At 40.5% G+C, this 23,867-nt stretch overlaps 1 long non-coding RNA gene across 1 annotated transcript; it reads left to right on the top strand.

Moving 5' to 3' along the window:
- The first annotated feature begins 15 nt into the window (after window positions 1-15).
- Window positions 16-21,370, top strand: LOC310743267. Its single transcript, XR_014538918.1, has 3 exons — window positions 16-255; window positions 16,827-16,882; window positions 21,051-21,370. It is a non-coding gene; the product is annotated as an uncharacterized lncRNA (long non-coding RNA).
- Window positions 21,371-23,867: the final 2,497 nt, after the last annotated feature.

Genomic DNA, 23,867 nt, shown 5'->3' on the forward strand with positions numbered 1-23,867 from the left:
AGGCGGGCGGGAAAAGGGGAAGAGCGGCAGGCAGGGGTCACGCCGAGGCCAGCCGCATCCCTGGGCAACAGCGAGGGCGTGAGCGGAGTTTGAGGGGAGACGTGCAAAGACTCACGGGAGCTGGAAGGAGCCTGGACGCGCACAGCCCGCTTCTGCCATTCCCACCTCCCCTTCCAGGTCGTGAGGTGGTGGCTTTAAGATTCTGGACCCTCGTCCTAGGGGTGGCACCGTTCAGACGACCTGTGTGTGACTTCAGTTGGGAGTAGCAGAACTGGCGCTTCTTCCCTCCTGCTCCCCGCTCCAAAAAATAAAAATAAAAATCCCATGTTTTAGGACTGTTTCTACATTTCTGGACCTGATAGGATAGTGTGTAACAAACAAACCAAACAAATTTGCCAACCCCGTTTTGAAAGAAAGACTCTATGCACAGTTTTTCACTTTAAACCCACTTCAATCATAGTAAAGTGGAGGTTTGCTCCTGACTTGCGAATAAGTGCTGGGTTGCTGTAGAAAAGGATGAAGTAAAAATCATAAAATGAGCACCTACAACCCCAGACAATACAATTTTTTTTTAAAAAAAAAAGTTTGGAAAGGATGCAATCAGCATCAGTCCCAGGAGACACAGGATGCCAAGTCTGCATTTTATCCTAAGACTCAGCCCTAGCTGTACCACTGCCCCTCTGAATAACACATAATGTCAGATACCACAGTGTCCCTCATGCAGGAGCAAACAAGGCACAGCACGGATAACCTGAGATGAACCAAGAAAGTGGGCCACACAAGCTGTGGAGGAAGGAAGAAGGAAAATTAGATACTCCCTGTAGGTGGATACTAGACCATATGTCATGCCGACTAGAAACAACTTGGAAGGAAGCAAAACCATGTGGATCAAAGAATCCCAGGTGGTTGTCCTTGCCAACAAATCCACCTGTGACACTTCAGCACCAACGGATCAAGTAACTCACATCATGCAGACTGCGGAAAATGCCACATGCAGAGAGCAGTAATGAACACTGCAAAGCAGCATAACCAGTTATGCTTATACAGAGCAGAAATAGCCCCAAGAGGACCCAAGTGAATCTACAAAGCAACACTTAGGAGGAAAGCTCTCTCCTCCAGATGTGACTACATGAGTATTACAAATCCCATTGGATCAGATCTTCATATATACATACCTGCACACAAGCCATGATGTGTTGGCAGCTTTGAGGAAAACCAACAGGGAGCCTTGTGGCAACTTAAACATGAAGGCGTTTTATTATGGCATAAGCTGAAAAGGAAGAGATGGAGAACCAGGTGTGGGTGGGTGGAGAAATCACACACATCTCAGGCACACTTTTGCACATACACACATTGAATATAGGTAGATACATTTGTACACAGCCCACATGCATAGCACAGCAAAGAAAGATGTGCAGTCCCTCTGTGGACATACATACTGTGAGAATCAGATGTAGTGTTAAATTCTAGCAGAACAGCTGCACTACCATTGCTGTCTGTTACGATGTCTTAAAGACTAACACATGTGGCATGAGGCTTCACAGACAAGAGCCTAATTCATCAGCTGCAGATTTCTCTGTTTACAAAGTGATATGGAGTCAGATGTTTACACACAGAAAAAGCACACATTGATATGTGTCTGTGAAGTCAGAGTTAATGGTACACAGATAGAAAGGGCCTCACTGAGTGATCCTCTCCTGATAGGATTCTGCATTAGTAATGACAACAAACTCCCAGAGACATCTTTTTTGGAGGCTGGCTACTCTCTGGTGCTGCCTAAATATATAATTCCTATTATCTTCCACTGACCCTTATAAGAAAATAATTGGAAAGTTTCCTCCTAGGTGCCTCAGAACAGAAGAACTGCTTCACTTGGGCACCACTTGTAACCAATGAATTTTCGGTAAGAGAAGTTAATGCTCAGGTGCTTCCTTTTCCAGAACTACAATCCTGCCTGGGAGAAATTCACTTCAGCAGAAGAATCATGGATGGCCCGAAACACTGGACACTTACGTAATGGAAAGTCATTTTTTCCCTTCAGATTTGCCTAATACGTTCCATACCATTCTACTGTTTGGGCCCAGTATGAAAACAACTGTTTGGAACAATGTGAGGGATACATTGGAACACTAGAAAGCCCAGTTGGGTCAGCTCAAAGGCCTGTTTAGTCCAGCATCTTGTTTCTCACAGTGGCCTGCCAGATACCTTTGGGAAGCTCACAAGCAGGGCAGCGGCACTCTTCCACTATAATTGCTTCTGATGCTGGAGGTACGACATAACATCATGTCTAAGGGTTTATTCGTGCTTCCTCTTGTCCCACTGCTTTCCCACTCTTTAGCATGCAATCAAAACAAACAGCAATTTAGGTTTTCCTTGGATTGACATTTGTTCTGATCTATCGCTAAATAGCAGGTTTTCCATTGGAAAGGAACAAGGGCAAGGGGGAGACCGCTTGGACCTATGCTTTCCAGGCACAACACAAGCAGAAGTATGGATGAACCCAACAGTCACCGATAGCCTTAACCTCCATGGAGTTGTCTAAGCTGATGCCCATCATCATACCTTGTGGGAGCAAATTCCAACTATGTGTTGTGTGAAGAAGTACTTCCCTTTGAAGAGACTGTGTATTTCAATAGCCTCTTAATACCTGCCATCAGTGATTGTCATCTTCTGGGGGCATGTACAGCTGTTTAGTTATTATTGTAAAAGTCACCATCTTAATACAGCTCATGCAATTGCTATGAACACTGAGGATGTTCTAAGAAGGTAGATATTTATCTGTACAGTTTCCATGTATTACCAGCTTTAAAGTCAAATGGTCACCATGCAGACTAAGTTAAAGGAGCCACATTGCATTTCTTGGAAACTAATGGGTCTCAATGGGATGGAAGCATGCTTTTTTTGTATTGTGCCATATGTGGACAAATACATCCAAATAAGCTCTTTTCTATAGAAACATAGACTACAGATTATTTATAGTCCAGTCCTATAAATCTGCTTTGATAGGTGCAATTTTGTCAGTGACATGCACCCCAGAAGCTAAAGTGAGATCCTGTGTTTGCCCAGTGGGGCACAGCCAGCCAAATCTGACTTACCTGCCAACAGAACAAAAACACAAACTGGGCTAAAATGATCTGATTCTTCAGCCACCCAAGTGGGCTTTTTAGCATATGGATAGGGTGCACAGGACCTACCAGTGGGGCTGTACAAGAACACTTCTTTAATTCTATCAGGAAAAAAAATAAATCTTAATTGTAGCCACATTGAGGACTGCTGTTGATGGCCACAGAAAGTTCAAATGTATCTGCTTCCACTTGTAAACAAACCACAACTCCAGACTTTGGAGACTGTGGTTTGTTTAAGCTATGATTTAGTCAAAACAAGTCAGGATCAAGTTTTAGATACAGTTTCTATAGTTACTTTGCCATGTTGCTTATTTTTGAACTGGAGCACACATCGGTTCTGTTGCCATTACTGTAATAGCACTCTGTGAAAACCATCTGCTTAAGGCTCTCAAAACGGCACCGCTCTGATTAACTGGAAGTTCACAGTAGAAGTTGTCATATTTGCCTTCAAGCTGACCCACATTCTGTTTCATGCTGGAAAATAAAAATTCTAATGACTGCAGTACTGCTGATGGTTTTACAATCAAAGGCTTCCGCCCTGCCCCAGTGGATGTAAACAGTTCTGGGTGAAAGAAGTGTTCAAAACACACTCTTAGTGGTAAATAGTTGAATCTTTCCTGCTGGTGACAGGGAAGATGATCTCACTGATACTCATCATGTCAGTTATAATCAAATACGCCGGCATCTAGCTCCTACTATGTCTGTCTCTACTGCTGCTTTTAAAGGTCAAAATAATTTAGGAAATTGAGGGTTGAGGGTCAAACTACATGTCTGCATTTGCTTCTGCAGCACATATGAGAGGATACATGGATTGGGTTCAGTGCCATTATTATGATGTTTCTGTTGTCACATCATCACGATAGGTGCATGGCAACCTAGTTGTCAGGTACGATGTTGGCGTTCCTGTAGTTTTCTGTTTTTGCACTCTTTGCTGTTGGAGGAGAATAAGAGCATGGCTAGGTTATGCTGGTGTTAGTAGAAGCTCTCTACTAAGGGTAAAACTACATGGAGTCCTAAAATGTGAGAATATTTTCTCCAAGGTTTTAATATTATTATTTTACCCAAACCAGGTAGAGGAAGATGCAATATAGATTGGAAGTTTACACAGGGAGATAGAATCATAGAATTGTAGAGTTGGAAGAGACCCCAGGGTCCTCTAGACCAATCCCCTGCAATGCAGGAATCTCAACTAGATCATACATGACAGGTGGCCATCCACTCTCTGCTTGAAAACCTCCAAGGAAGGAGAGTCCACCACTTCTCTTGGGAGTCTGTTCTACTGTTGAACAGCTCTTACTGTCAGAAAGTTCTTCCTGTTGTTTACTTGGAATCTCCTTTTGTGTAACTTGAATCCATTGGTTCGAGTGCTAGCTGCTGGAGCAGGAGAAGCTTGTTCCATCCTCCAGGCAGCTTCAAGATGAAATATCAGTCATCTGGAATCTTTTCTTGTGAGCCGCTTTTCCAAATTTTCCACCCACAGGTTTTCCAGAACAGGGCTATAGAGAAGACATTCCCTCCCTATAAACCATGGAAACAACATTTATTTGACTCCTGCACTGATATTGCATTAATTTGTAAAGTTCCCCACTTTACCTGAAAACTCCTGTTTTCAAGTTTTCCTCTTAATACGCAAGAGATCCTCTACAAACAGTTGCATTTTGATTTCAGCAGTTTGAGTTCTTGCTAGAATGTTGCTTAGTGTCATATAGTGCTACTTAGCTTCATGTTGAGAGAATTCAATGCTACAAGAGAAGTAATTTGAAAAAGGAAAGACTGTCAAACTCCCAAACTGATTTTTTAAATAAATATTGTAACAGAGGAAGTTGAATAAAATATTCTGATACAATATAGCATCTAAAGAAACTAACTGAAACAAAATTAAATCCCCCCTTTGTAATGTAAAGGTTTGTTCTTCCAATGTGTAATAATAATAATAATAATAATAATAATAATAATAATAATAATAATAATATATTCCTTGGCCCATGTGAGCCCTTTGCATGCCATCAGATTGAGCATCATCTAGCAGAAGGAAATACGGTATCTAAAGAATTCAGAATTCATTGAATTTACAAACTGAGATCCAATAGCTTTCTGAATTCACACTTGTTAGAATTCCTGTTTAATAATCCAATCCCTCTCCATATGAGAGAAGCTATATATTAGTGATAGTACTTTACACATACACATACAGTTCCCAGGTTTAGTCCCTTGTACCTCCACCTAAATAAATGCTGGGAAGAAGAACTGAGAAAGACCTGAACCTGATACCCTGGAGACCTGTTACAAATCACAGCAAACATAGGAACATACCATCTAGCTCAGTACTGGCTACCCTGACTGACAGCAGCTTTCCAGGGTTTCAGACAGGGATCTCTCTTCCAGCCCCACCTGGAGGTGCTAGAGACAGAACGTAGGAACGTCTGCATGCAAAGCAGATGCTCTGTTGCTTTGGACCCCAGTAAGGTGGATCAATCAGTAGTCTGACTTGGTACAAGGTAACTTCATATGTTTATGGGATTTCCTCCTGTCACAGAAGCTATCTTGAATATGCTATGAAGCATCAAAGGCAAGAGGAAGCATTTATTTTCTCTCCCCCCCCCCCACCCGAAGGTTTCAAAACAATCTAAAAACAATGTCTAAAAAGCCAATGGAAATGATATTATGGTGACATCTGGGGGACTCATGCGAATTAAGATTCAACTGGTCTCAAACTAGTGATATAAATATATTTGCTATCATTGCAGAGCAGTTTGCAGCTGTTACTAAAGGGAATTAATTGGTGATCAGTGTAATGTATATAGAATCTCAAAAAAAAAAAAAGATTATTACAGTTAAAGGTTTTGTTCTAAAACCTGGGAGAGATTATTTTAGTGACATTGTTTTCAAAACTGAAAATTGTTTGTGACTATCTTAGAGAAAAGGCTTCTTTTAAACATATGAATGTGGCTTTGTGGATTGGACCAAGAACAGATTAGAAATATATAACTACAAAGAGCAGATGGTGTGAGAGTTTTATTTGTAGCAAACAGCCTTTTTGATTCTACTGGACCAAAATGAATTTAGGCCAGCAGTATGATTCTTTTAAAGAAGTTTTCTTATAACATTTGAGTCTGTGAAAGCTCCCCTGCTTCTCATAAAACAATGGCTTCAAAAGCTTTTGACGTACGTCCACTCCATAACTACATATCTCAAGAGTGGTGTTAAAATTAATGTGCATTGCCTAGGAATCCAGAGGAGGAATTTATTCCAAATTATTACAGATTTAACACATCTATGGACACACACAGAGAGAAGTAAGCCCCACTGAACAAAGTTGAAATTATTTCCAATTAATGCCCATAGGTTTGTGCTGCAAGTCGTCCCAAACTTCTCTCCAGAAGTTTTGCTCAACCATTTCCATCTAGTTGACATTGTCAAGGGATAATTGGAAAAGCGCTTTTGGAGATCAGGTTTGGCAGTGGTGTCAAGCTGCAATAAAAGACTTGTTCAGATTTCAAAAATAGTCATTCAACAGCCAGACTATTTACCTGTCTCATCGGTCACTGTGACAGTGCTGTCACAAGTCCAATTAACAGGCAGCGTTCCAGCTGTTCCTTCAACTCCATACCCACTACTCATTAACTGACAACTGAAAGTTATCTGTAGTGCAACTTTCAACAAGACATTTCCAACAAATCTTGTCTTCCAGTAAGGTAAGTTTCAACCAGACATTTCTAGCCCCCTAGTCCTTGTTCAAGGCTGCATCCACTCCATCACTATTGCGTTTTGCAAGGAAGCTTACTTCAGCTTCTCAATATGGAGGTCTTGAAAACTTGGAAATATTTTCTTCCTCGTTGCTTCTTATTTTGGCCCAGTCATATAGTAACTTCATAACCCACTGCAGTGTGGTGTAAGAGAACCAGTGTGGTGTAATGGTTAGTGTGTTGCACTATGACCTGAGAGACCAGAGTTCAAATCCCCACTCAGCCATGAAGCTCACTGGGTGACCTTGGACCAATCACTGTCTCTCAGCCTAAGTTACCTCACAGGTTGTTGTGAGGATAAAATGGGGTGGGGAGAACCATCTACATTACTTCAAGCTCCTTGGGGGAGGTGGTATATAAATGCAATGCAATCAATCAATCCATAGAAATTTATCATTAAATTATTCCTCCTGTGTTCATTTATTCATTCAATCGTTTACTTTCTGTTGTTATAGATTGCCCTATAATAAAGCCAGGACAGGACTTCCGGGTTAGCGCCAACGACGAATGGCGGAGTTCCTCCGACCGGAGGAACGGGCTCTGTGGAAATTGGGTCTTCCCGTCGCGGCGAAGGCGGGGACCCGCTAGAAATCCCAGGGGGAGAAGCCTGGGAATGTGGGGTTCGGCAGAGCACCAAGAGCGCCTCCCCTACTCGCGAGGAAACCCCTTTTCGGGGCTCCAGAGTGAAATGGGGTGAGCAGCGCGGTGCTGCGAATCGATTGCTATTTCCACGGAGGGAAGCCGCACAGCCATCGCCGGAGAGCGCTGACTTTTTCCTGATGACAATTGGACTCTAAATCAAGTACCCGTGAGTAAAAACGGAAAATTGGATTAAGAAATCTGCAAAATTTGTGAATTAGGCAACGAAGCGGGAAGGTTTAAACAGGAAGTCCGCCTTCCGCTTTTTGTATATAGACTGAAGCAAAGACCTTGCAATCTAATAGCCTGGAAAACTGTTTTAAAGTTGGAAATTTCCTGCATCCACAACCAATAAAAACCCCCTTGGAAGCAGGAGAAAAGGGGGGGGGGGATTTGACTGTTTAACCCTGCAGGAGGAGAGTAAAGGAACTTAAGTTTCCATCGTCCCAAACCTGGGGACGGGGTGTCTGGACAGAAATTGTTTGAGACGTCTATTGATTGAAAGTGGAGCATTCTGACAGATAGTTAAAAAAAGAGAAACAAATTAACTTCAATGCTACTTTCTGCATTTCTGCATTTTAAAGAAACAAAGTATTTGAAAACCGAAAGTAATCTCCTTTGTTGGATACATTTTAAAAATGGATACAAATAGAAATTGTGTCCCCTAGAGGGAGCCTGTCAGTTTGTTGTTGTAGCTTACTTGGAGACCTTACAGCTGTGAGATTGGGATCATGGGACCAGCCGTTTGACCTTGACAGAAATGTGTTGGAAGGAAGGTTTGGTGTCTGCCCTTGGCATGACAAATGCTTTGCTGGAGCAGCTGCATGAGAAAATGAACTTGATGAATGAAAAGTTGGACCTGATGAATGCTGTAGCCAGTGAATATGATTTAACAGGAAATAAGGATAAAGAAGCTATACAGCGACCAATTCAGGAATCTGGTTTGACAGGGCAAGTCCAAGGGCAGATGAGGAAGGAAGAGGCTGCGATTACATCTCAAACAACACAAATGGAGAGATCCAAAGTCCTGAAGAAGCAAAAGCCACTGCACTGGAAGATTGAACTTGTAGAGTGTCTGGAAGTTTTTGGAGTCAAGGAAGCTCTTAACTCTAGTGGGACTATGAAACAGGTGGATATTTTATTTTTTTTTGATAATTATTTTTTGGATAATTATTTTTTGGATTACAAAGATGATGATGGGGAGTGGGACTGTGGGGAATGGGCTAGTCTGATGAAGGAAAATGGAAATTATTACCGGATGGAATCCTCTGGAGACCCACTCCCCAAGGAGAAAGGGGAGAAATTATGAAAGAAACCAACAAAAGACAAAGAAGTGCGTAAGCACTAACAAGAACAAGAAAATCTGCAGAAGGGGCCTAGAAGAGACTTAAGGGCCTCGGACATAAGATCACCAGATTGATGGACTGGATGTAATGGTTAGAAAGGACTGACATAACCCGAGACCAGGAAGAAGGGACGTTGGATAAAAATTAGAGATATCAAGAAAAATTTCTTTTTATTTTTGGAATTAGTGCAACATTAATGAAATATCAGGGAACATGCTGGCAAGGAACTAAATTGGCTTTAGTAAAAAAGATTTAAGGAGTTATGTATGAATATGGTTTAAATTTTGAAATTTTAAGGTTTTTAAGACAAGATAAGGTTAAAGAAATTAAGGTAAATTGAATAACAGAATATATTAAAAGATGGAAAAGATATGTTGAATTAATAAATAAGATAGATTGTTAAGATAAATTATTTAAATTAAAATTGAGAAATATGGGAAGAATTTGCTGGAATAATGAATTAAATTAGAATACAAAAAGGGAGGTGTGAGGAGGTTCAAGAAATAAGCAAATGAAAAGATGTAATTTGAGATTTGTATTTTTCTTCTTTTTTGGTTTTTCTTTTTATCTTATTTTTTGCTGTATTTTTCTGTTTTTTGTTGTTTTTTCATACTTATGTATTCATGAAATTTTGAATAAATATCATTTAAATAATAATAATAATAATAATAATAATAATAATAATAATAATAAAAAAAAAAAAAGCCAGGTCAGCTTACAATGAGAAATAAAAAGAAATGGAATGATAATGATACATTAAAGTGAAACTGCTCTTTAGCCATAGCATCCGCAGTCTGTATCTTAACTACAGAATAAGTTTAGTTATTCAGATAACAGTATGTATGTATGTATGTATGTATGTATGTATGTATGTATGTATTTAAAATACTCCATTCAAATAAATGGCTTTTCCATTGCCTGTAATCATGGCTGCATCTAAGCTGATTGCTGCTCTTCTTAAGTGACTGGCAGAACAATCTGCTTGGTTGGTTGTGGACAAAATTACACCAATTATCCCATCTCTTATTGTTCTTCACACCTCCTTATTCTTTTTGTTATTCGTCTTAAAATGTCATCAGTAGGTCTAATTCCCTCCCCCGCAAATATCCCATCCTACAAGCAGAGATGCCTATTCATATGTATACAATGCTTTGAGCAATCTATCTCCAGTGACTATTTAGCATGCCATTTCAATATCCCTTTTCACAGTGGAAGCTTCTATAAGTTAGTAGGGCGACTTACATACAGAAGTGGACAATAGGTGTTGATCAGCAGGCTGTGAGGGGCCTTTCTCATATGCCAGACAGATCAGACTATTAAGCTGTGGGGAATTAGCAGTCCTGAGGTAAACTCATGTGGAAACACACCAGTGAGATCCATATGCTTGAAGGAATGATTTGAGTCTTATGACACCTTGAAGGCTCATGAATGTATGTAGGCATAAGCTTCTCAGAATGGGCCAAAATCCACTTGGTGTCATGCTTCCATCAGAGAAGATGAAGACACTGAACTTTGAAGGCCCAAGGGGGCCTCTTGACTCAGAGTTACCTTAGATATCTCCAGCAGAGCAGGAGAAGCTATGATTTGCCCATCTGCAGCAGAGGACTAGAAGGGACCTGTGGACAGGGTTGCTGAATTACCTGCAGCAGTTGTCTCACCTGCAAAATTAGAGAGGGGAATTCCAGTGTCAGGAGGTGCAGAAAGAGGCAGCTAGTGCCAATTAAGTGCATGCCTCAAGGCACAGAAGAATCAGGCTCCTCAGGAGGAGGTAACTGGAATGGTTGGTGTAGCTAGTTGCAGCTGAGCATGGGTGGGTCCTGGGTGACCCCAGGGTACAGAAGTTCCCAGTTGCTGACAGGCTCTGAGGATGAAAAGGTTATAAACTCATCTGAGTGAAGAACTCACCGGGTGTTTTCTGAAGGCACGAGAACCCCTGGGGCTTTGAAGACCCTTCAAACCCATGGTGGGAGGGTGGATGCCCCCAGAGCCGCCTTCTAATAAACTATAGTTATTTTGGTTGTAACTGGTTAGCCAGAGATTCACATACACACAAAGTATCTCCTTCTCACACACAGCACACTATTTCCTGCTTGAAGTTTCCAGGAAGCTAGGCATTTATTGTGCGCAACTGTCTCTTTTCATGGTTTTCCTTTCCCACCTTCTAAGGCAGGTATTGGGTGCCCTAAATTGGTTCATCCAAGACCCACAAGGAATCCCCATGCAGACACATGGTCCACATAAGTGACTACAACCCAAAACCCTTCTAGTTGGTATCTCTTTAGCAACATTACTTTGTACCTTTTCACTGTTTCCTGCTCAGCACTACAGGAAACTGCGGTCTGCATACAGTCTAACCAAACTATAGTTTATTGTCTGCATTGTTAGGAGAATAGAAGGGTCAAGATAATGCTGTAAACATTTTCAGTTCTACATTTCAAGGAGGAGAAACTGAGTACGTTATAAAGAAAGCTTTATGGATATTCTGAACTACCACGCTTTGTGGATTAAATGGTTTCAGTTCCTTCCATTTCAAAAATGTATGGATGCCATTTTTTGTCACTATCTCTTTTTGACTGCCTTACTTCCTCCTGGGAAGTGGTTGAGATTCTTTTTATTGACATGATTCTGTTTATTTCCTCTATTTTAAGTGAAAGGTTGGGAATATACTTCCCCCCATCCCCATATATGTCTCCATATTTGCATTATGTAAGCATAATTTCTTGCTGCAAGTTCAAAGTTGCACTGCTAGTACTATAGAAAGTGGGGGGTATTAACACCAGTCCCTTGTCACTACCAGATCACTTCCTGTTGAGATTTAGGCTTTCAGCATATTTTCTACTCTGTGGAGGTGGAAGACCTATTAGGATAGTCTGCCCTCAGAGGCTGATGTATCCAATGGGTTTCCAGACAGCTCTGGGGAATTTTCCAGCTGATAATACTGATGCTCCTGTCAAAGCCCTGGCTGACTTCTGGAACACCCAAATGGCTTGGGCCATTGACATGATTGCTCCTGAGTGCCGTCTCCCATTTTTTAGAGCCTGTTTGGCTCCCTAGTAGAATCCAGAGTTTAGGGCGAAGAAGCAAGCTCGAATGCCAGTGGAGGAAAACTCCACTTGAATGCAATAAAACACCAGTGAGGCCTCATCATCAAGCCTACCTAGCAAAGAAGGTATACTTTGCTGCCTCCACTGCATCTTTATTGTGCTGTCCAGCAGATATTTTCCTGGGAGTAAAAGATAAAGGACCCTTGGATGGTTAAGCCCAGTCAAAGGTGACTATGGGGTTGCGGCGCTCATCTTGCTTTAGGCTGAGGGAGCTGGGATTTGTCCACAGACAGCTTTCCGGGTCATGTGGCAAGCATGACTAAACTGCTTCTGGTACAACAGAACACCGCGACGAGTGCCAGAACGCACGGAAACGCCGTTTGCCTTCCCACTGCAGTGGTACCCATTTATCTACTTGCACTGGCATGCTTTCGAACTGCTAGGTTGGCAGAAGCTGGGACAGAACTCATATACAAAAAAGTTTAAGCTATACTTTGGTAAACACACACACACATATATAGCATTAATCAGAGTAGACATACCATTACAGACAGAAAAAATATGCTCAAATCATGAGACACAGTTATGAAACCTCTTCCAGTTTAGTAGCCTTATTCAACTCAGGGCATATGTTGAACTTAACTGGACTCTATAGAATTGTTTTGTCAGTCAGCCTCCTCCTCTTTTATTCTGTAAATATACATGGCATGCTAACTAGAAGCAGAGCGACAGAAAGCTTATACAATAAATAGACATGAAAAGCATCAGTTTTCCTTTTTTGGAAGCTCCAAACTCGCTGTCAAGGCTTTATTTCCCATGTTCAGTTTAAAAGACGAAGACATATTTGGGGCATCGTGCAGAGCAGTGATTTTAAAATTTTCTGCCTATGGGGAACCTTTTCCTCATTATCTCATCTACCATGTAACTTCCCTGCATTGCAGAATATGATCTACTTACTTTTATTTATTTAACATATCTCTGTACTCCTTAATATGGAACATCTAAGCAGCACACTGTATCATATAAAAGCCCCTGCCCCCAAATAAATAATAAAACAAATATCAGCCTGCATATCAGCCCACTTGTTTAGAGTGCGGTGCTGGTAATGCCAAGGTTGCAGGTTTGATCCCCGTATGGGACAACTGCAGATTCCTGCATTGCAGGGGGTTGGACTAGATGATCCTCAGGGTCTCTTCCAACTCTATGATTCTATGATATAATACAAACTCAGTTTTACAATAATGATCTGTAATAAATAAAAATAGCTGGAGTCATACTTGTCATGGATGCAAATCACAAAGTGGCTGCCATGGGGGCATGGCATAACACAAAATTAGACAGTGCAATTGTGGTGAAGCTTTGTCCATAACTATATTTTCATACTTTAATTTCTGCCTGACATGCAGCTGTTATAGACACAAACTCCAAGTTTTCTCTAGTGCCATCTTAAACCAAATACTGGGCTTACACAAAGAGACTTTCTTCTAATAATAGATATATACCATTGTACTTTAAGTAAACTATACAGTGAGCTGTCTGGTCTTTAGCTCCTGCATAGCAGGAGACACGTCCAAGCCTCTTCACAGCGTTTTCACATTTGCCTTTTGGGAGGGAGGGTGGGGATTGTTTGACATCCTTCCACACTTATTGTGTAGTAGTATTTTCAGAAAATAACTTCTAAGGACTACCTGATCTAAGATGAACCCACCATAGTAAAGTTGCAAAGGCAAATTAAGGAGATTCAAAGAACTGGAAATAAGACAAAAGCAGGAAAAGTGCAAGAAAGTGGAGGAAATAGCAGCTCTTTAGGACTCCAAATATTCCTATCGTCTGGTGTCCCAACAACTCACTTATCAACCACTGCTCTGACTTCACTTATTGGCTAAAAACCTGACAGGCAGGAGCAGCCATGCTGGCTCATTTCACAGAAATTGCTTATTTTACTTCATTATTTTCTTTCTAGGAGGGCTAGAGACTTATTTAAAAGTATTTAAATAAAAGTTCAGAGTCCGGTGTACCTGACGGGGGGCATCAATGAAGGCCATCACGGGATAACAGTGCGCTCAAATCCACTTTAACTGTGCAAACTAATTTTCTGGGATGCAGACTCCCTCCTACATAGTAGTAATAGTCTGGAGGCACTCAAAAGGATTTTTTGTTGTTGCACACATTTGCTTTTCTGTACAGCACAGATTTAGTCTTGGGAAGGCTAATGTGCATTGTCTACCTAAGATTCCATAATTCCAGTGGAGAATAATCCTAGATAAAGCAGCAGCACTCAATAGTCTTCAGCAGTATTTTGTAACTGGATCTAACCTAAGGATGACCCACGTTTTCAACCTTGCGCTTTGGAAACCACCAATGGCATCACTTTTGTCTCTGTGCACATTTGTCAGCTTAAGTAGCATGGAACCCAATGAAGTATGCGTGTGGTTCCTAGTCACTCATCCGTCCAGGCACTGACCAGACCCAGACCTGCTTAGCTTCAGCGAGAATGTGGCTCCATGTGCCTTGAGACCCTGGCCTACATCAAACAGGATTAACATAACCTGCTAAATATTTCAAAAGAGCTTTTCTTTTGGAACACATCAGACAAAACTTTTTGGTAACCAGTACATGGTTACTTTCTAAAGACATATTGTAGTGTAGGTTTTTTTGAAAAAAAATTTTTTTGCAGGAAGGAATATGAAAGTGCAACTCTAATGATTTCCCTTAAGAGCTTTGAAGGGTTGCTATGATTAATTGAAAGGAATATGTTCACACTGACTAACAAGTCCCATTCTTCTTCCTGTTCCACATCTGCCCACACTCTTCATATGAATCTCTATGTATGAAGAGAGTCTTAAATGTATGTACACATTAATAGCAATTCTGACAGCTGCATTGTTTCTTGGAGAAGCAATCATCTTTTCCCCTATTAACTCCAGGCTGAAGGTCTTCGCATTCATTTCAGAGCAGAGGTTCAGTTTCCCAAATATAAGCTTCATTAAATTTCCAACAAAACAGTCATTTAAAATCAGACACAGAGGGTAGTTGGCTCCATTGTAGTTGTTCATTTAAGCTTACTGTGACTCATTGTGTTACTAGAATTTGGAGACAGAAAAGAAAGCTGTGAGGATCATCAAAAATAAAAGCTTTGGTTTATGTTTTGTGAAATAGGCACAGTGGGAAAATCTGGGCATTGCCTTTCCAGTATGGCACTGTACTTTAGGCTGAGTGGCTACCCATATCTACCATAAGATTCAAATTTCTAGTAGGCGAATTGATTCTCTTAACTATACATGGGATCAAAACTCCAGACTAAAGAGTTAGTTTTGCAGCCAGCATATTAGGGCTATCAATGGATTATAGAGATTCGCTGTTTAAATGGATGGATTAATCAGTTACGATAGATGCTGTAGTATCTCAGTACATGCAGACGTTTGAGGATATTTCATGGTGGAAACAGTTTTATTTAATTAAACAAACCAGAAGACATAATAATTGCTTATACAAATCACATTATATGCAAATCATTTCAGAAGATTAGCATATTTTGCCACAGTGTGTCTACGTTAAACGCTCTTCATCTATAGCCAACAGATTATTTACAGTGCAATCCTATGTATATCTGCATATATAAGCAGTATTTTAATTGGGACTCACTGCCAGGTAAGTGTATACAGTGGACACTCAGGTTGCGAATGTGATCCGTGCGGGATGCACATTCGCAACCTGCAGCGTTTGCAACCCACATCTGCGCATGTGCTGGTTGCGATTCGGCACTGCTGCGCATGCGTGATTGCCAAAACCCAGAAGTAACCCGTTCCTGCTACTTTCGGGTTTCAGCGGTCTGTAACCTGAAAAAACGCAACCCAAAGCGTCTGTAACCCAAGGTATGACTGCATATGATTGCAGCCTTGCAGCACAATTCTATACAACACCACTCCATCAGAAGTGTGGCGCATTGAATTCAGTGGGGCTTACTCTTTGGCAAGTAGGTATCAGATTGCAATCTTAATGATGCAATTTATATCCTGTTTATATTTATATTTATATTTATATTTATATCCTGGAGGTTTTTAAGCACAGAGTGGATGGTCACCTGTCATGCATGATCTAGTTGTGATTCCTGCATTACAGGGAGTTGGACTAGATGACCCATGGGGCCCATTCCAGCTCTACAATTCTATGATTCTATGAATTAAACAAGAATAAAGTGCATTAAATGTCTGCTTTTGTTCAGCTGGGCTCATTTCTGAGATTTACACAAGTGTCTTAATACTGGTGCTTGCAAAACCATTTCATTCTGCTTGCAGCACCTCAAAGGATGCAATTTCTTCTTTCCATCTTTAAATTGGGTCTGCAGTTGTTCAGAAAAAGGGTATTCATAAAGCACATTCGAATGAAGGCTACATAAAAACCCCCATTTTAATTACAATCATACTTTGATTTCTGCTTCTGTCTCTGGATGTTTGTGGCTTGTTTTGGTTCAACCTCTGGGTCAGTGCCAGCTTACTAAAATTATATTTTCTCTGTGTTTTGCTTTGAAATAACCCCAGGTGAATAATGTTTTCTGCATTACCTCAGAAGCTGCGGTACGGTAATTTTTGTTTGGGGAAGAGGCTACAAGTCACTTTCAAATGTTAACTTGCTTTTGAAATAATCATATATTGAGTGGGAGCCACCCGTGGAATCCATACTCTGTCTTCCTCCTAACATGATTACTACTAACATGATTATAATAGAGCCAGTCCAGTCTACTAAATAAGAAGATGAAAGCATTAATCTTCTTGCCTCTTGGGTATACCTATGTGGCTTGAAATGATAGACAAGGAAAATAATAATATATTATTGTTCTGTGGTGTACTTCAGAATGCCGAGGCTTTTGACTTTTATACTCTGTCAGCAAGCTGATGAAACTCAGTTCTGTTTCTTCTTTTCCAGATGGGGCTCTGAGGTCTCAAAATCCATGCCGGCCCCCAGCGGTGGAGTAGATGGAGGTGAATATTTTCAAACTCAATCCAGATGCAGAGTTGATTATAGTGATAAGTCAGTGGGTTTGTTGGCTAGTGCGTAGTCAGGGATGATGGGACTTGCAGCTCAAGTACCATATTATAAGACTAGGTTATTTTATTAAAATATTATGCTAAAAACTTGGGGTTGTCTTATACACAGACAGTGGAGAAGTGGGATGAGCGATTGGTGGCTGCTGCGAGCCGGATATTGTCTGTGGCGTTTTTGCTGGTGATTGGTGGATGCTGCAAGGTCCGCTGGCTATTGGCTGCTGCGGCAATTGGGTGGGTGATTGGTGCTTGCTTTTGGCAGACGATTGGTGGCTTTGCCGATGTGCGATTGGCTCTATTTAGAGTCCCAAAAAATAGGGGGCGTCTTATACATGGGGGCATCTTATACACGGAAAAATACGGTATATCTACGTAGAAGGCACTGCCTTGGCATCTGCTGCCAGAGTGTGACTATAGCTCAGCTGCACTCCTCTCACCAATGAAAAAGCATAAAAAGGAGAGAGGCGTAAGAGTGCTCACATCTAGAAGAGTTGTGAGGTGTCTGCTTTGAATCCCATGAGCAGGCTCAAGGCAAGCATACCTCTCGTCAGAAGGAGGATCCTGTGAATTGCTGCCTTACCTTTCCCCCTCCCCAAAGCCCAGAGATATAGCCTAGGTTAGGGAAGGTGGCAGCAGTGAGTGCTCTGAATCCAAAAAGTGGAATGGCAGCCATCATAGCTATTTAAATAGTGGCTCCCAGCTAGTAACCTAGCAACAACATTTTGAACCAATTCTGAGAAGCCTTCAAAGGCCGCCCTTCGTACAGCACATTGAGCAGTCTAATCTAGAGGTTACCAAAGCATATACATAACTGCGGCCAGACTGTTTGTCCACAATGGCAAGTAGAGGGTGGAAGGTGTTGCATGTAACAGATTCCTCTCCAGCCACCACCAGTGTCAGTGCTACAGTTAAAACTACAAATTGTTTTAACAAAGTATGCACAAAAATCAATGGAGCGCTGTTCATGGAAACTGTTCAGGCTGAAATAAGTCCTCCAATCCCTGCTGTCAAGTCTGCTCCTGGAGCAATTAAGTATTTTGGTAGTTTCATTTATGGACTATGCAAGGTGCAAAAAAGAATAGTTTCATAATTCAGTCAAGGAATCCAAGACCTGCTTGCATTTACATGTAATTATGCCAGTGTCAGTAGGCAGCTGCTGGTGGTTTGGTTTATCCTGCTCCATATATGCTTCAACATCTGATAACATCAACTGATGTTGATAACTAATCTTGTTCTAGCAACAAACTTCTTTTTCTTTCTGCTATTTCTTATTCATCTGCTATCCTGATTCACTTAATTCAGCAACCAGAACCACCATATCACCATTCCATTTAATATATGAGTGTACAAGGACACCAACTGTATGGCAACAATTGAAAGGGCTGCTAGGAGATCATCATAACCTGATCAAGATTTTTGTAATTGGTTTACACTGACTAGTCAATGAAGCATAAACCTACGCTTGATGGAATAATCTGTTCTTGAAAGCTTGCTCCCTTTTTACATATACAGTCGTACCTTTGAAGTCAAACGGAATCCGCTCCAGAAGTCCGTTCGACTTCCAAAACATTTGGAAACCAAAGCACGGCTTCTGATTGGCTGCAGGAAGCTCCTGCAGCCAATCGGAAGCCGCGGAAGCCTCATCGGACGTTCGGGTTCCAAAGCACGTTCGCAAACCGGAATACTCACTTCTGAGTTTGTGACGTTCAGGAGCCAAAACATCTGAGTACTAAGGCATTTGGGATCCATGGTGTGACTGTAGTTTATGAAAAGCTTCACAGATATTAAAGAGGGAGGCTCGCTTGGCACCTTGGTTACATGTCTTTAGGCGCCAGGCAAAAATATTCTTTTTCTCCCAGGCCTTTGGCTAATTAAACAATCCATAGCCTTTAAAACTGTGGGGGGTGGGGTTATTGTTTTATTTTGTTATGTATTCTTCTTTTTAAATATTGTAAACCACCCTGTGATCCTTGGATGAAGGGCGGCACAGAAATTTTATAAGTAAATAACAAATAACAATATTTTCCTCCATGCACTGCAGGCTTGTCCCCATAGTATTTTCTTTTTAATTGCTGCCATCCTTTCAGATCTTGAAAGATGCCTTTCGAATGAAAGAAAGCACAGCTCCTTAAAAAAACAAAACCATCAGACATTTCATACGGCACAGCATTAAAATCATAATTACGCCATTCACTGAAGAATTTTAAGCAGCAAGCAATTTGATTTTGGTATTTATTGAAAAGAATGACACAGGAACAGCAATATAGCAGGTACACTTTTCTAAACTATGGAAACATACAGTACTATGCAAAATTTTAATTGCAAATACGGCATCTCCAAATTTTATTGCTTTAAAAATGCAAATAAACTGGGATCTAATAAATGATTTCATGAAATAAATAAAGTAATTGAATAGAATATACAGATTGTTGTTGTTAAATTATACCTACCTTCTTTCCTGACGGGGAGTTGAGGCGGCTTGCAGATAAAAATAAGAACAGCTAAGAAAACAACAACAATTAAACTCTGATAGAACAAAAACTTGTAAAAGGAAACACACAGTAAAAAAATGTCAAAATCCACAGTTTGGCAATATTTTTATTAGGACCGACCAAAATACCACCCAAGTGGCAAGTGTTTGACTTTTCCAGAACTCTTCATCAGGCAATATGTCACCTAAAGCAAAGGGTGGGGGAACATGCCTAAAACATGATTGACTGAATCAAACAACCAGAGAGATTAGTAAGTAGCAGGACATGGGCTTGTTAAGGATGTAATCACATATATATCACCCTAATTTAACAACAGTCACATTAGAACTAAAAGGAGAAGTTATATATTTTAAAGAAACTGCACAGATTTCTGGAATTGCACTCTTTCAAGTGACAGAGGATATATGTTCTTGAAATATTATTATTATTATTATTATTATTATTATTATTATTATTATTATTATTATTGCAGAGGTAGTGGCACTCTTCCTGTGGAATGCCCTCCCATCAGATGTCAAGGAAATAAAATAACTATCTGACTTTTAGAAGACATCTGAAGGTAGCCCTGTTTAGGGAAGTTTTTAATGCTTGATGTTTTAAATATATTGTTGTGAGCCGCCCAGAGTGGTTGGGGAAACCCAGTCAGATGGGTGGTGTATAAATAAAATAATAATAATAATAATAATTGCTGCAACAAATGTATTAATCACCTTCTAAACTACTGTTTAAAGTTAATTTATACATGAAATAATTAAACACAGTTGAAAACACAAAATAATACCTTTTAAACAAGACTGAAATCCTGACAAGCGGTAAAGACCCAATTATCTTGTTGAAAAAGCCCTTTAGAACAAAATTGTCTTCAACTGTTTCTGGAATGTGGGCACTTGCCATATCTTGACAGGAATGCTGTTGGACAGAACAGGGGCAGCCATATTGCTGATACCTGCCAACTACAAAGAAACACACCATATCTTGTGAGGCCAAGCACATTCATTGGTTTACTCTGCCTGGCAGTGGCTCTTCAGAAGACTTTCCTAGCCTTGCTACATGAGATCCTTCTAACTGGAGTTGTAAGGAACTGAACTTTGAACATTTTGCATGCAAAGTATGTGCTGTGCCACTGAGCTCTTGAATATTAAGTAGCAATAAATTAAGCCAATATTTAAGAATGTGTAGGTGGACTCTCATCTTAAAGTGGAAGCCTTCAATAATTCATGGTGGTTGAAAAGATGCTTTCTTTTGCCATGTGTGGTACATTTTAAACTTTTCTGTGCCATTAATACTCTAGTAGTATTACAGTAAATCCATACTAGATAAAGACACTGATTTATTCCCCTCTTTTCTTTTAAAATTCTATAAACCAGGGGCAGGAGATTAATTTATGGATTTGTCTATTGTGTTCTCTAAATTTGTCATTCATGAATTTCCCTATTGTATTCTTTAAATATATCCTCATGCAAAAACTCTGAAAGGCAACCTAATGCAAATGCAGAGTGTTCAAACTTGGTAATTTCTGTTATAATAGTTAATAGCAAATAGTTCATTGTGCAAAGCCTAAGACGGACGGGCTCACAGCATTAACACCCCCAAAGGTCTTGCTTCTTCCATAGTCACGGCCTTGGAAATCAATCAGAAATCAAGCATGGCTCTCACTACCCAGCTGCTGCCAGCAGCCTGCCTCTATCCCAGCTCACAAACACTCAACTCTGGCTATGATCCCTCTCACTGGGTGAGGAAGGAAGGTCCACCCATTTGTCTCCTGGCACAAAGTCACTTCCTTTGTTTCCCTAACCACCACACTTAGGTGGTACTTAGGACTCTTGCTTGGCTAATTCAACAGTAGAATCCTCAATTAGATTTCAACCCTGGATCTTTGGATCCAAAGCCCAAGAATTACAAGGGACTCAGGCATCATGCTGTCAAACCGCCCCCTACCCCGAAACACACAATATGTATACTCAATAATAAGTGCCACTGAGTTTTATTCCTGATAGTAAGGTCCATTGAATATAATGGATTATCCTTCATAGTAAATATGCATAAGTTTGCACTGTCAAAAGTATCACCTATAGTGTTATCCTCACCATGTCTACTCACAAGGAAGTCCTATTGAACTCAGTGGGGCTTACTCCCAGGTAGGTGCAGTTAGGAATTCAGCCTTATTTTGTTTTGTTATGTATTTATTTTCCAGAGTCTATCTGGGTGCAGAAATTACAGTATATGATAGTATAGTCTCTGCTCTATCCTAAAATCACATTATGGAGAGAACATATAATAAGCCGAAAAGCAGAGTTTTAGCAAATATTTTGTGGTAACTATTCAGCCATTTGTTTCTATATTTTACACACACACCCCGGACATGTCCCCTTGAAACTCATTAAACTTTCCCTTTCTGCTTCAGAATATTTTCTCAGGCATGAATAATCTAAAGAGTAAGCAAAATGCTGGGATAAATATGCAAATAACCATTATGAGAGATAGCAAAGTCAGAGATAATGAAAAAGCACTAAAAAGAACAAACAGTCTTTGAAAAACAGTTTCTTTAATTATTGCATAAGCTGTACTTGCTCATCGTGTTGAGTATTTATTGCAGCCTAGCCCCAAAGATTCAGAAAAGAGGAGAAATTGGATTGCCAGGGCAGGCTGGTAGCTAAGTAGTACTTCAAGCAATTCAGCTGAACAGAGCAACAAGTTTCTCAGAAAGGGGAGCTAATCCAAAGTCAACAGTTATATTGGCAGGGGCCTATTGGCTCCTCAAGTCACCTTATCCTGACTTGGATACCATTTGTTTTCTCTGCTTGCAAGCTGCCTTGCTGCTTCAGGGACTGAAGTTTCTATGATCTACCACCATATTTCCAGGTTCAGAAATCTATGAAAGAGAAAAGACAATGTTCCTCACATATGCGAAGAGAATCCATGAAGAGCTGGAAGGCTGCACAGGCCTGGCCTGTCCCCTGCCATGCAGGCAACCATGTGTCTCCATTGTCCATGTTTTTGGACATTGAGAAGGAGCCCTACATTGATGTACACACATAGAGCTCCTCCGTATGAAGGGTGCATGTGTCCTAGGTCCTACCAAATGCATGATTGTGAGGGAACACTGGGCATGCTGATAATGGCCACATGGCTAAGCTGCATGGCCCCTCAACCCCCTCATGAGAAAAGTGTTGAGGGTTATGATATATTTATGTGAAATTCTTCCCAAAGGGTCATCTATCTATCTATCTATCATCTATCTATCTATCTATCTATCTATCTATCTATCTATCTATATCTATCTCTAATCTATGAATGAAACTTTGATGCTTCTTTTTAATCATATGGATAACCCAAGCTTTTCATTTGCAATTTTAATTGGTTTTAAGCAAGTTACGGAAACATTAAAAAAAACAGAAGCCATATGAACCAATAGAATCACCTTATAATACCCATTTCTCTCTAAACTGTCCAGAATTGAACAGAATGGTAGGGGGAGAAGCAGATGGCAAGGGAGTGGAGCTATATTGATGAAACTAAATGGATTGCTGGAAAAGTGAAACAACAAATGCTACAAAACTTGCTTATTGTCCATAAAACATGAAATAATCAATAGAAATAATAGTTTAAATATACAAATGAAGAAAACAATCTCTAGATTAAAATCTAATATAAACCGAAAACTAGACTGCATTTTTAAAAAGTATTCCCCCCGTTATAATTACGCAAAGGAGTGCATTCTGCAATGCTCATGATATAGTATCGCCCATAAAACTGTGTGATTCATAGTATGGGCTTATATAATGGAATGACCACTGCAGAGGACCCCTCGACTTAGAGAAGCACCACCAAGGGCCCAGGACCAGAGGCTGCCTTTGGCAAAGGAAGACTGAACAGTTCCCACCCACCCAACCAAGACCAGGCCTATCCCAGTCTCCCTTTTGGGACATTCACTGACCAGCCCCTTTACCCTGAGCTACTCCTCAATCCCAGAAATAACTTCAGTGCTTTATTACATGCTCCTTTTTTGGCTGTCCACTAAACCCATCTTCTACTCTCACCCACATTTCCAAACCATGTATGATATATGATGCTTTAAGCTGCCCATACATTGATTTGGAATTAGACAGCCTCTAGTAAAAAGATTATTCAATATTATTTAGGATCTAACAGAACCGAAGGATGAAAGCTTGTATTTATCACATCTGTATGAATCACACAAGTGTCATATTGGTTTAAATTGAGAATTGGCAATGTCAGTGGCAGACTGGAGGTTCCCAAATTTTAGCAGCGCCCTGTGTGACACTAAAATAGGCACCCCTTGCCTCTTAAACTCCATTCTACAGCATTGTTTTGGTGCCCCCTGCAGCATGGGGCCCAGTGTGGCTGCACCAGTTGTACTAACCTAATACTGCCTCTGGCAATGTGCTAATACCGTGGGGATAGACTTC

This window comes from Podarcis filfolensis (genome assembly GCF_964270895.1).
Source record: "Podarcis filfolensis genome assembly, chromosome: 10".
In the NCBI taxonomy this organism is placed as follows: domain Eukaryota; kingdom Metazoa; phylum Chordata; class Lepidosauria; order Squamata; family Lacertidae; genus Podarcis; species Podarcis filfolensis.